This window comes from Heterocephalus glaber, unplaced genomic scaffold (genome assembly GCF_053883595.1).
Source record: "Heterocephalus glaber isolate CG9 unplaced genomic scaffold, H.glaber_assembly_v1.0 deba00001442, whole genome shotgun sequence".
Lineage (NCBI taxonomy): Eukaryota > Metazoa > Chordata > Mammalia > Rodentia > Bathyergidae > Heterocephalus > Heterocephalus glaber.
Genome location: NW_028258296.1, coordinates 46,601,822 through 46,615,194, shown reverse-complemented (window position 1 = coordinate 46,615,194; position 13,373 = coordinate 46,601,822). Strand labels below are relative to the sequence as shown.

The 13,373-nt window shown below is 38.1% G+C and overlaps 1 pseudogene; it reads left to right on the top strand.

Moving 5' to 3' along the window:
- Positions 1-12,056: 12,056 nt before the first annotated feature.
- LOC101714654 (high mobility group protein B1 pseudogene) lies at positions 12,057-13,035 on the top strand (annotated as a pseudogene).
- Positions 13,036-13,373: the final 338 nt, after the last annotated feature.

Here is a 13,373-nt window from a genome sequence, read left to right as displayed (position 1 = left end):
TAAAGAGCACCTCAGGAACTTCATGAATACCAAACCGGAACTCCAAAAACTTTTAGACAATATCCTAGGAAAAGACAATGAGGATCACAACCCCAGGAAACCCAGCAGAATGAATCCACTGGGTGTGACAAATTAAACTCAAAGGGGGAGAATCCAACAAAAAGAAAAAGTCATGACAAGGCTTTTAAAACTTTTGACTTCATCTCCCTAATGAGTGTATAATTCAATCTTATTATTGTACTGATTAGTATTTTTCTGATTCTAGAGTTGCACACCATTCCTTGTGCTATACTGGCTATTTATCATCTTCTTACATCTACATTTTAATTGGCTTGTCTATTAATGAGCTCTAAGAATTCTTTATATATTCTGTTCATAGGTTATATGCATTGTAAATATGGCCTGTTTAAGGACTACTTTTCATTTTAATGATGTCATTTAAAGTTCTAAATTTTGATGGAATCCCATTTATCAATTTTTTTTCTTTTATACATCATGTTTTTTGTATCCTAGGTAGCTCTTGCCTACCCTGAGTTCATAAATATTTTCCCTTATTATTTCTTCTTAAAGTTTTATACTTTTAGGCTTTCTTATTTAGGTTCATAGATCCCTTCAAGTTATTTTCATGTATGGAAAAAAAGGGTTGAGATTAATTGTTTATATACGGATACCAGGTGTTCTAGTGCCATTTGCTGAAGACACTATCTCTTCCTCGGCTCTTGAATCGAGTTTATATTCTATAAAATGCTTATCTTAAATAATCTTTCAAAACTCAGTGGACCATATATGTGTGGTTCTATTTCTAGATTCTCTGTTTTATTCCAATGATCTATATGTCTTTCCTTACACCAACACTGCCTTCATTACTGTAGCTTTAGAAGAAGTCTTAAAATTGGGTGCTAAATGTCTTCCAACACTGTTTTTGTTTTTGTTTTTGTTTTTGGCTTTTCTGGGACCTTTGTACTCCTACATAACTTTTAAATTTCAATATCCAATTCTTCATTTATAGCAAGTATATACAGACCTGAATTTTTATATATACCTTGTGTTTTCTAATCCTGCTAAATTCAAGTACAAGTTCTAGGGGCTCCTAGAGATTTCTTCATATTTTCTCTGTAGATGATCATTTCATCTACATATAAAGATTTTGCTTCTGCCATGCCAGCCCTATCCTAGTTGTGTCATTTTATTGCCAGACTATTTTGGTTTAGACCTATGTTTCAAAGTCTAATGGACAGATGAAGAGTAGGCATATATGCCCTTGTTCCCCACTTTAGGGAGAAAGCATTGTATCATCTCCATTCATAGAAGGAGTTTTTGTTGGAAGTATGGAGTACATGTCTTTGATCTGTTGAGAAGGTTCTGTTCTACTTCTAGTCTCCTGATAGCTTTTACCATGAACAGCTGTGGAATTTAGTCCAGTACTCTTTCTCCAACTAGTGACAGGATCATATGGCTTTCTCCTTTCCTCTGTTAAAATGATGACTTTTGGAGGTGGATCTTCCAATGCTGAACCAACACTGCCATCCCTATAATAAAACCACTTTCTACATACTGCCCCCCAAAAAACTTTCTTAATCAGTTGAGTCCATTAATTCCAGCCCGAACTCTCAGTTGAAAGTCAGCCTAACATATTCAGCTTCTTCCTTTAGGTTTCCTGTGGGGTGTCTAATAGGCATCTCAAGCTCAATTGTCCAAAATATGACTTACCTCCAGTGCCTGACCCACACCCCTCTTTTATCCCAGTCTTCCTCTTTTCAGTAAATGGCATCATTATTAAGATAAAACAACGTAGAAGTATCCCTAGATTTCTCATTTTCTCACAAGCAATTCAGAAACAAGTTTTGTTGGGCATTTTTGAAGGAATACTTCAAATCTGCCTCTACCAACTCAACCCTGGTCCAAGGCTCCTTTTTCTCTCACCTCACATCCCTAGTGACCCCCTGGGTCCCCACCCCAACTCCTAAAGTCTAGACTCAGAACCACAGATGATGATTAAGAATGAAAATCAGGTCATGCCACTCCTCTCTCATGACTTGGCCCTGACTTTCTCTGGCCTCATCTCCTACACACTCCTGTCCATTCACTCTCTTGGTGAATTCACTGGCCTCTGCTATTCTGTAATATACCAAGCTTATGGCCTCCCTGGGTTCCACTGGTCTCTGAGGCACTCTTCCTCAAGATGTGGAGACTACAAAGATAAAAGGAAAGTAGCATTCACGGAGTGCTTCCTAAGCAGCAGGCACCAAACAGCCAAGTTCACATTTGATCGTCACTTCCTTGTATTATCTTGAGAAAGAAAATGACTCAAAATCACTTACAATAGTATTTGAAAGATATAATTCTAGAAGCAGTCCTCAAGATTGATATGGAGGGAGAGACTTGAGAAAGGGAGACAGGCTAGGAGGCAAGAAGTGACACATCCTCCACCTGGTAGCAATGGAAAGCAGATTCAAAGGACATTGCAAGGAGAAGGAGGTATTTGATATATACAATTGTTTATAAAACACATTATATGCATATATTCATGAGTATTTTTTCATATATGTGCACATATATAAAGACACATTTATTTGATTCTTTTGATGTCTGCTGACATCTAAGAGAGTAATTTATGTATAGGTTTAGAAAATTGAAACAGGAGAGAAAGCTCTATAATAATAAAAAAGACTCCTTTCTGCAAGTTCCTCTACCCAAAAGTAGCCATTGTTAACACTTTATTATGATTCTATGAAGAAAATGTTAATATTGATAGCACTTGATGACAGAGGAGAACACAGGTCAAGGGGGAATGAAAAATGTCCCTGAAGTCTCCACTTTGAGTTTCAGAGAGGCAGAAATCCATTTAGTGGAGATAGGAACTCTCCCTTCTTTGGGCTCAGTGAAGCAAAAGATTGCATTGTTTACCTTTTTCTCCTTCTGTCTATGAATTCTTACCTGTACACTATCCCAATCAGGAAAAGGGTCATGCCAATCACTTTACCTTGCTCCCACCCAACACTATGTCTCCTGAATTGAGATGACTCTGAATATAGAGGTGGGGCAAAGACCTTGAAGGAGCACATGTCATTCTGGAGGCGAAGCCCAACTCTCCTGTTTTTTGCTTTATCCCCTGTCCTATGGTGGCAAGGTAGCTGTTGGTGAACAGAAGGACACCAGGAAGGTGAACAACTGTGCCTCATTTCACCAGGGGCTTCTGTCTAAAAAACAACTGTCCTAAGAGGAGAATTCTCACTTCTGCCTGCCTACAAACATCCCTGAGACTATCAGCCACAGTCTCATAAATTACACACACACACACTCACACACACACACACACTTGTGTATAAATATTACTCAGTGGTTTCCAGAAACAGAACCAAAAGAGTATATATGTATATTATTTACCACAAGAAATTGGCTTGTGTTATTATGAAGATTGAGAGATCCCAAGATCTGTAAATTGGCCAGCTGGAGACCCAGGAGAATCAATATGCAGTTCCAGTCTGAATCCAAAGGCTTGATAACCAAGAGAGCTAATGCTGTGATTCTCTGTCCAAAAGCTAGCAGACTTGAAACCCAGGAAGAGTTGGTGTTTCAGTTTAATCTGAAGGCAGGGAAACACTGATATTCCAGCTAAAGCACTTATGCAGGAAGAGTTTCCCTCACTCAGGACAGGATCAGCCTTTTGTTCTAATCAGGCCTACTGCTTTGGGGGAGACAATCTGCTTTCCTTAGTCGACTGAGTCAAATATCGATCTCACTCAGACACACACTGCCAGACACATCCAGAAATAATATCTAACCAAATGTCTGGGCACCTGGTAGCCCAGTCAAACTGACACATAAAATTAAATACAGACACACATACTGCATGTGAGTATATATATAATGTATACTCTCTTTCTCTCTCTCTCTCTATATATATACATATATCCAAGTTAACACATTAAATGTTGTATATATACACATACATAGATTCACTACATTTTTTTCACTTGGCATTTGGCTCATAGAGAGGAAAAGGAAGAAATGAGACATTTCTTTTCATCAACTGAGCCTGAAACTCTAGTTCTATCTTATGAAAACACTCCCTTTTATACACTAGTAGAATACTTGGTGTTCAGCCTGGTTTCAAACATGCATCTTAAACTTTTTTATTAACTAATTCATTCTCATCAGGGATATTAGCACTGTACAGGGCATTTGCTCAGGTAAGTGATCTCTTTAAATTCCTGACAGCTGTGAGAGATGCTCGGGGAGCTAGCGGATTTGGGGAAGAGACTAAGGAAACCATCTGTGCAGAGTTAGAGATTGCTTTTCCTTGCTGTCATGATTTCTTCTGCCTATAGGAATGGTTCAGGGATGTGGGAAGCATCATTTAGTCAATATATTTATTGAGCACCTACTGTGTGCTGAACATTGTTCTAGGCACTAAAGACACAGAAATGAACAAAATAAGGTCTCTGCTTTCATGAGGCTTGCATTCTAATTGGGATGAGGGTGGGGAGATAAGTAATAGCCACATAAATAAACATGTAAAGTTTCACGTGGTAATAGATACTATAGAGGAATATGAAGGATTGTGTAGGGACTAGAGTCCAAGGGGAGGGTCAGGGGAAGCTGACTATAACAGGGTAATCAGGCTGATCTCTCTCTCTCTCTCTCTCTCTCTCTCTCTCTCTCTCTCATAAAGAGAGAACAAAAGAATATGGGATGTGGGAAAGAAGGCTATGAACTCATCCAGGGTAAGAGCTAAAAGGACATGTCCAGCCAGAAAGAGAGAGGGGGGAGAAGGAGGAGGAGGAGGAAAAGGGGAAGAGGAAGAAGGGGAAGAGAGGACAAAGAAAGAAAGAAAGAAACAAAGAAAGAAAGAAAGAAAGAAAGAAAGAAAGAAAGAAAGAAAGAAAGAAAGAAAGAAAGAAAGAAAGAAAAAAAAAAAAAGAAAGAAATAGAAAGAAAGAAATCAGAGAGATGGTGAAGGGTCAGATGTATAGAACCTTGTAACCCATGGTTAGAAATCAGACTTCTACTCTGAGTAAGGGGGGAAGCCCTTGGAGAGTTTGAGCACAGCCTAGTCATAACCTGACCTGGGTTTTGAAAGAATTACTATGTTGGTGGTAGACTGTAGTATACCAAGAGTAAATGCAGGAAGAGCCGGTAGTGGGCTATTGAAATGATCCAAGTAAGAGACGATTGAGGTTTGGAACTTGAGGGTAGCTGTGGAATGAGTGACAAGTCAATTGAATTCTAGTAAATCAATGATTTGGGTACCAAGAGTTGTTTTAGAAAAACACAATTGTAAATATAAATTTTTCTAATCAATGTAGTGGTTTCTAGAGTTGGCTCTCTAATTTGATGAGACCTAAATGTGCTACTAAAGCAGAATTTAAGTCCCTCCCAGCCTTGAGAAGTGCCCCCCACCCCATCAACCCCATCTCATCAACCAGAACTCCTTGTTCTGGTACAGCTAAAATTAACAACTATATCCTGCAAACAAAGTTTATGACCCTCTGTTCTCATATGATTCATAAGACACTGTCTTCTTTCAAGGCAAAGTTACAAAACTGCCTGCCCTTGTCCTGTTCTGGTAAACTCACTTGCTATGTCACTAGAGAAACCACCCACTTCAACAAAATGTGTAAAAGCTGGAACTTCTCTTTGTTCAGTGCTCAGCCATTTTGGTTAGAGTCTGCTGAGCTGGTGTGTATACCTTACATAAATCCTCCTGACTCCCGTTTGGTCTCTCCTGTCTCTTGGAATTCTGCAACACTATAGTATCTCCCTCTGAGAATGTAGAGTACTAATAGTCTGGTGTGAACTGTTTAAACTAATACATAGTATAGATCCTTTTTATTATCCTAATTAACTTGTTAGATGCAAGGAATTTAGTGACTATATAATACTTTTGAACATTTTTGGAAGTATAAGAAATATATGCTGGCTGATTGCTCTTAGCATCTCTGGACAAAGTACTAAAGGAAAGTAATGAGCTCAGAGATTCAATTTCTAGCTCCAGATACTTATAAACCAGTGGTGGTGAACATACGCTGTGTGTGCTGCAGCAGGCTGTTTGTATCATTAAAAGTTCTAAAAGGTTCACCATCACTGCCATAAACAATCTAAAGGCTTCTAAGAATACCCTGAATGAGAATCTTCTCTTCTTTAGCCTTAGTGCTAAAGTTGCCAAAAACCAAACACAAGCCCTCATAATATGATTGGCTGAATTACAGTGGAAGTTTGATGCTCAGCCTAGAAGAGTATCTGCAGTTAAAAAGACGGTGCTGACTGGAAAAGCATGAGAGCCCATGAATTGGGATGGAGACATTTGGTAGGAACAAGGCTGGGGACATTGAAATCCTAAATTCTGATGAGATTGTTTTGTCAGAGGATGAGATTTCTCCATCCTCAGTGACAGAGGCATCATCCCATTGGGTTGACTTCTCTGCCTCTGCCTAAGGAAACTAATCTTGTTCTCCATAGAAATAACAATGACTGTCTGTTATGGTTTATATCTAGATGTCCCCAAGAGCCTTATGCACTCATAAGCAGGATTTTGGGAAGGTAATTAGATTAGTGGGCTTATAGCTGACTTGTTTGGAGATGGGATCTGATTGGAAGAGGTGATCCAGTGAAAGAGTGTCCTGGAAGGGTTTATTTTTCTTCCTGGACCCTCCTTTGATCTCTCTGCTCCCTGTCCCCCATGGCATGAGCACTTGTCTTCTGCCATGCCATCCTGCCTTGGAGCCAGCAACCATGAACTGTAACCATGAGCCAAAATCAGTGTTTTTTCCCTTAAGTTGCAGGTGTAGGGTTGTAGGGAACAGGGAAAGGAGGCGTTACCCGAACCTCTGCAGTAAGTCATTTAAAATGACTAAGACATGGTCCCTGATACAGTTACCAAGCAAGACAATGCTGATGCTCTTTGGGACCCACCCTCACCACCTACTTTAGCCTCTAGGACTATAACCTGGATCGAACCAGAAAAGGCCCCTAAAAGTGAGAAACAAAGCATGACCCATGGGGAGGTAGATTACACTCCCAAAGAACTTCTTGAGTTTTCTAATTCTTACAATCTGAGGTCTGGGGAACAGGTATGGGAATGGATTTTAAGAGTGTGGGATAATGATGGAAGAAATGTAAATCTGGATTAGGCTGAATTTCTTGATACAGGCCCATTAAGTAAAGATTCTGGATTTAATGTCATAGCTCATGGAGTGTTTTTTTTTTCCTTAAATTCTTTTATTGGTACATTTTAGGTATACAATACATTTACATTTATCATTGGATACTTGTACCTTTACATGATGTATCTTGATTCTTATTTTTCCCCATTCCCTGCCCTCCCTTCACCCCCTCCACCTTTCCCTATTTTTTTTTTTTGGTACCGGGGATCAAACTCGGGTCCTTGAGCTTGTGCAGCAGGTGGCAAAACCACTGAGCTAAATCCCTGGCCCACACCTTTCCCTATTTACAAACACTTTGTTTCCATTTTTTTCCTTTTCTCATAATTTTTCCTTTCTCTTCTTTCCTTTCCCCTACCCTCTCACTTCCCCTACCCTTTTGGACATTTTCTTCCTATTTCAAATTATCAGTTACTCATTTTACTCCTTATTTATGCTTTCAGTTTCTGACACCAGAGAAACTATTTGGTATTTACACATGTGTGTCCTATTAATTTCACTTAAGAGTATGGCCTCAACATGCATCCATTTAGCTATAAATGTCTCTAGTTTTTCATTCTTTATGGATGAATAGTACTCCATTTTATTTCTTAAAAAACCACATCTTTCTTTATCCAGTTTCCAGTTGATGGGCACTTGGGCTGTTTCCAAGCTTTAGCTATTACAAATTGTGCCGCTATAAACATGGGTGCACATATAGCGCTGTGGTATGATTCTTTTAATTCTTTTGGGAAGACACCCAGCAGGGGAATAGCTGGTTCAAATGGGGCATCTAATCCTAGTTCTTTGAGGTATTTTCATACTGATTTCCACAGAGGTTGCAAGAGTCTACATTCCCACCAACAATGGAGAAGGGTTCCTTTCTCCCCACAACCCCACCAGCATTTGTTATTGGTTGATTTCTTGATAGCAGCCATTCTTTCCTGGGTGAGGTGGAATCTCAGTGTTGTTTTCATCTGCATCTCTTGAGTGACCAGTGATGTTGAACATATTTTCCATATGTTTATTTGCTGCTTTTACTTCTTTGTCTGAGACATGTCTCTTCATTTCAGATGTCCATTTTTGGATCGGGTCTTTAAATTTGGGGGGGCCTGAGATTTAAAAGTTTTTTATATATTCTAGATAGTAGTCCTTTGTCTGAGGTACAGCTGCTAAAAATTTATTCCCACATTGTAGGTTGTCTTTTAGCTCTGTTGGTCATTTCTCTTGCAGTGCAGAAGCTTTTTAATAAGATGAGATTCCAGTTGTTCATTCTTCGTGCTAGTTCCCATGCTACTGAGGTTTTGTTCATAAAGTCTTTTCATTGCCGATGTCTTCAAGAGTTCTACCTCACTTATCTTCCCCAAGTTTAGTGTTTCTGTTTTAATATTTAGATCTTTAATCCACTTTGATCTCAGTTTAGTGTATGGTGATAGATATGGGTCTAGTTTTAATCTTTGGCAGGTTGAAATCCAGTTTTTCCAACACCATTTATTAAAGAAGTTATCTTTCCTCCAATGAGGATGGTTGGCTCCTTTTTCAAAGATGAGGTAGCTGAGGATGTTTGGAGCTGTTTCTGCATCTTCTAATCTATTCCACTGATCCTCAGGTCTGTTTCTTTGCCAGTACCATGCTGTTTTATCACATTAGCTTTGTAATATAGTTTCAAGTTGGGATTGTGATACCCCCAGCCATGTCTCTGTTGCCTAGAATTGCTTTTGCTATTCTAGGTCTCTTCTGATTCCAAATGAATTTTTGAATTGTATTCTCTAGTTCTGTGAAATATATTGGAATTTCAAATGACATTGCATTAAATCTATATAGTAGTTTTGGAAGTATGGCCATTTTCACTATATTGGTTCTTCCTACCCAGGAACAAGGGATGTCTTTCCATTTTCTTATATCTCTTCAATTATTTTTTCAGAGTGCTCATTTTCAGTGTAGAAGTCTTTTGCTTTCTTTGTTAGATTGATTTCTAGATATTTCATTTTTTTGGATGCTATTGTAAAAGGAATTGTTTCCCTAATTTCTCTCTCAGTGAGTCTGTTATTTGTCTACAAGAAGGTTATTGTTTTTTGAGTGTTGAGCTTGTATCCAGCTACTCTACTGAATCTGTCAATTAAGCCCAGAAGTCTTTTTGGCACAGTTTTTTGGGTCTTCTATGTAGAGAATCATATAGTCAGCAAATAACAATAGTTTAATGTCTTCCTTTCCTATCTTTATTCCTTTTATTTTTTTCTCTTTTCTAATTGCTGTGGCTAATGTTTCCAGAACTATATTGTTGGCTAATGTTTCCAGAACTATACTGGTGATAGTGGACAACCTTGTATTGTTTGTGATTTTAGCATGAAAGTTTTCAGTTTCTGACCATTTAGTATGTCGCTGGCTGTTGGGTTTTCATAGATAGCCTTAATCAGATTGAGATAAAGACCTTCTATTCCAGTTTTCTGTAGGGTTTTTATTATGAATGGGTGTTGGATTTTGTCAAATGCTTTTTCTGCATCTATTGAGATGATTATAAGATTTTTGTCCTTGGCTCTGTTAATATAATGTATTACATTTATTGATTTACATAAGTTGAACCATCCTTTTATCCCTGGGATAAATCCGACTTAGTCAGGGTATATGATCTTCTTGATGAGCCTCTGTATTCTGTTTGTCAGTATCTTGTTGAGGATTTTTGCATCTATGTTCATTAGGGAGATTGGCTTGTAGTACTCTTTCTTGGTTAGGTCTTTCCCAGGTTTTGGAATCAAAGTAACACATGCTTACAGCAATGAATTTGGAAGTATTGCTTTCCTTTCAATTTCATTGAAGAGTTTTAAGAGTAATGGTGATAGTTCTTCTCTAAATGTCTTGTAGAATTCAGCAGTGAAGCCATCAGGACCTGGGCTTTTCTTTGGTGGTAAATTTTTTATTACATTTTCAATTTCACTAATTGTAATTGGGATGTTTAGAATTTTTAATATCTTCTTCATTTAACTTTGGCAATTTGTATGTATCTAGGAATCTGTCCATTTTTTTCTGTGTTTTCCAGTTTATTAGAGTACAGTTTCTCAAAGTAGGTAGTGATGATCCTCTGGATTTTTGTTGGATTTGCTGTGACTTCACCTTTTTCATTCTTCATTGTGTGGATTTGAACATTTTCTTTCCTTTTTTTTGGACCAGGGATCAAACTCGGGACTTTGTGCTTGCAAAGCAGGCAGTGGAACCATTGAGCTAAATCCCCAGCCCCCTCTTTCCTTTTTTTGGATAAGCTTGGCTAAGAGTTTATTGATTTTATTTATTCTTTCAGAAAACCAACTCTTCAATTCATTGATTTCTTGTATCATTCTCTTAGTTTCCATTCCATTGATTTCTGCTCTGATCTTTATAATTTCCTCTCTTGTATGAGCTTTGGGTTTGCCATGCTCTTCTTTTTTAGGATCTTGAAGTTCAGCATTAGGTTGTTTATTTGAGTTCTCTCTGTTTTCCTAATATGGGCATTCACTGCTATGAATTTCCCTCTTAGAACGGCTTTCATTGTGTCCCATAGATTCCTGTATGTTGTACTGACATTATCATTTACTAAGAGAAACTGTCTAATTTCTTCTTTAATTTCCTCTGTGACCCATTAGTTGTTCAGGAGACTGTTATCCAATTTCCATGTGTTTGTGGAGGTTTTTCAGTTTCTTATGCTATTGATCTCCAATTTTATTGCACTATGGTCTGATAATATATGGGGGTAACTTCAGTTCTTTTGCATTTACTTAAACATTTCCTATGAGCTAGCACATGGTCTATTTTGGAGAATGACCTATTTGCAGCCAAAAAGAATGTATATTCTGATTTTGTGGGGTGGAACACTCTGTAGACATCTATTAAGTCCATTTGTTCAAAAACTTGTTTCAGTTCTAGAATTTTGTTGTTGATTTTTTGTCTAGATGATCTTTCTATTTGTGATAGTGGGGTGTTAAGGTCCCCCACTACAACTGTAATAGTGCTTATTTGGTTTTTCATGTCCATTGGTATTTGTTTTGTATAGTTGGGGGCATTTGTATTTGATGCATATATATTTAGGATTGTCATCTCTTCCTCTTGGATTGTTCCCTTCACAAGGATGTAGTGACCAGCTTTGTCTCTCTTAATTAGTTTTGGTTTGAATTCTATTTTGTCTGCAAATAAGATTGCTACCCCTGCTTTTTTCTGGGTTTCTGTCACAAGGAGAACTGTTTTCCATCCTTTTACTTTCAGTCTATGAGTTTCTTTTTGAACTAGGTGTGCTTCTTGTATACAGCATATTGTTGGATTTTGCTTCTTAATCCATTCTGCCAGTCTATTTATTTTGATTGGTGAATTGAGGCCATTAGCATTGTTGGTTATAATTGATAAATATTGACTCATCCTTTGTCATGATGTTTTACTGTTGTTGGCTTATTTATTAATTTTTTGGTACCAGGAATTGAACTCAGGACCTTGTGTTTGTGAGGAAGGTGCCAGAACCACTGAGCTAAATCCCCAGCCCAACTCTTTTATTTTTTATTTTCCCCCCTTTCCCTTTAGTTTCTTGCCTTGCCTGGTGGCTTTGTTCTGTTGGGCCTCATGGAGTTGTGACCTTCACTGTCTTTTTCTAGGATATTGCTTACAATTGTTTGGAGTGCTGGTTTGGTGTTCATGAAATTTCTCAGGTGTTCCTTGTCATGGAAGTATATAATTTCCCCATCGATTTTGAAAGATAATTTTTCAGGATACAACAGTCTAGGTTGGAAGTTATTTTCTTTTAGGGCTTGAAATACTTCACTCCAGACAGAGCGGAGAGAGTGAGGAGGCTGTGTCTGGCTCCTGCTCTCACAGCCATTGCAGTACATTGAGCTCCATAGAGGCAGTGCCGAGGCAAGTGAGAGCCTGAAGAGCACTGGACAACTCTGTGCCTCGCTGAAGAAAACAAGTAAACATGGGCAAAGGAGATCCTAAGAAGCTGAGAGGCAAAATGTCATCACATGCATTCTTTGTGCAAACTTGCCGAGAGGAGCACAAGAAGAAGCACCCAAATGCTTTCGTCAACTTCTCAGAGTTTTCTAAGAAGTGCTCAGAAAGGTGGAAGACCATGTTTGCTAAAGAGAAAGGAAAATTTGAAGATATGACAAAGGCAGACAAAGCCCATTATGAAAGAGAAATGAAAACCTATATTCCTCCTAAAGAAGAAACAAAAAAGTTCAAGGATCCCAATGCACCCAAGAGGCTTCCTTCAGCCTTCTTCTTGTTCTGTTCTGAGTATCACCCAAAAATCAAAGGAGAATATCCTGGCCTCTCCATTGGTGATGTTGCAAAGAAACTGGGAGAAATATGGAATAATACTGCAGCAGATGACAAGCAGCCTTACAAGAAGAAGGCTGCCAAGCTGAAGGAAAAGTATGAAAAGGACATCGCTGCCTACCAAGCTAAAGGAAAACCTGATGCAGCAAAAAAGGGAGTTGTCAAGGCTGAAAAAAGCAAGAAAAAGAAGGAAGAGGAAGAATATGAGGAAGATAAAGAGGATGAGGAGGAGAAAGAAGATGAAGAGGATGAAGATGAAGATGATGATGATATTGGTTCTAGTGCAGTTTTTTTTGTTGTCTATAAAGCATTTAACCCCCCTATACACAACTCACTCCTTTTAAAGAAAAAAATTGAAATGTAAGGCTGTGTAAGATTTTTTTTTAAACTGTACAGTGTCTTTTTTTGTATAGTTAACACACTACCGAATGTGTCTTTAGATAGCCCTGTCCTGGTGGTATTTCAATAGCCACTAACTTTGCCTGGTACAGTATGGGGGTTGTAAATTGGCATGGAAATTTAAAGCAGGTTCTTGTTGGTGCACAGCACAAATTAGTTATATATGGGGATGGTAGTTTTTCATCTTCAGTTGTCTCTAATGCAGCTTATACACAATGTTGTTCTGTTAACTGAATACCACTCTGTAATTCCAAAAAAAAAAAACTTACAGCTGTTTTGTTGACATTCTGAATGCTTCTAAGTAAATACAATTTTTAAAAAGGAAAGAAAAAAAGAAATACTTTACTTCAGGCTCTCCTTGATTTGAAAGTTTGTGTTGAGAAGTCTGCTGTGATTCTAATGGGCCTTCCTTTGTATGTGATTTGTTTCTTTCTCTAACTGCTTGTAGGATTTTGTTCTTCTATTGGGTTTCTGGATCTTGATTATTACATGTCTAGGTGTAGATTTTTTTTGATCATGGGTACTTGGAGTTCTATA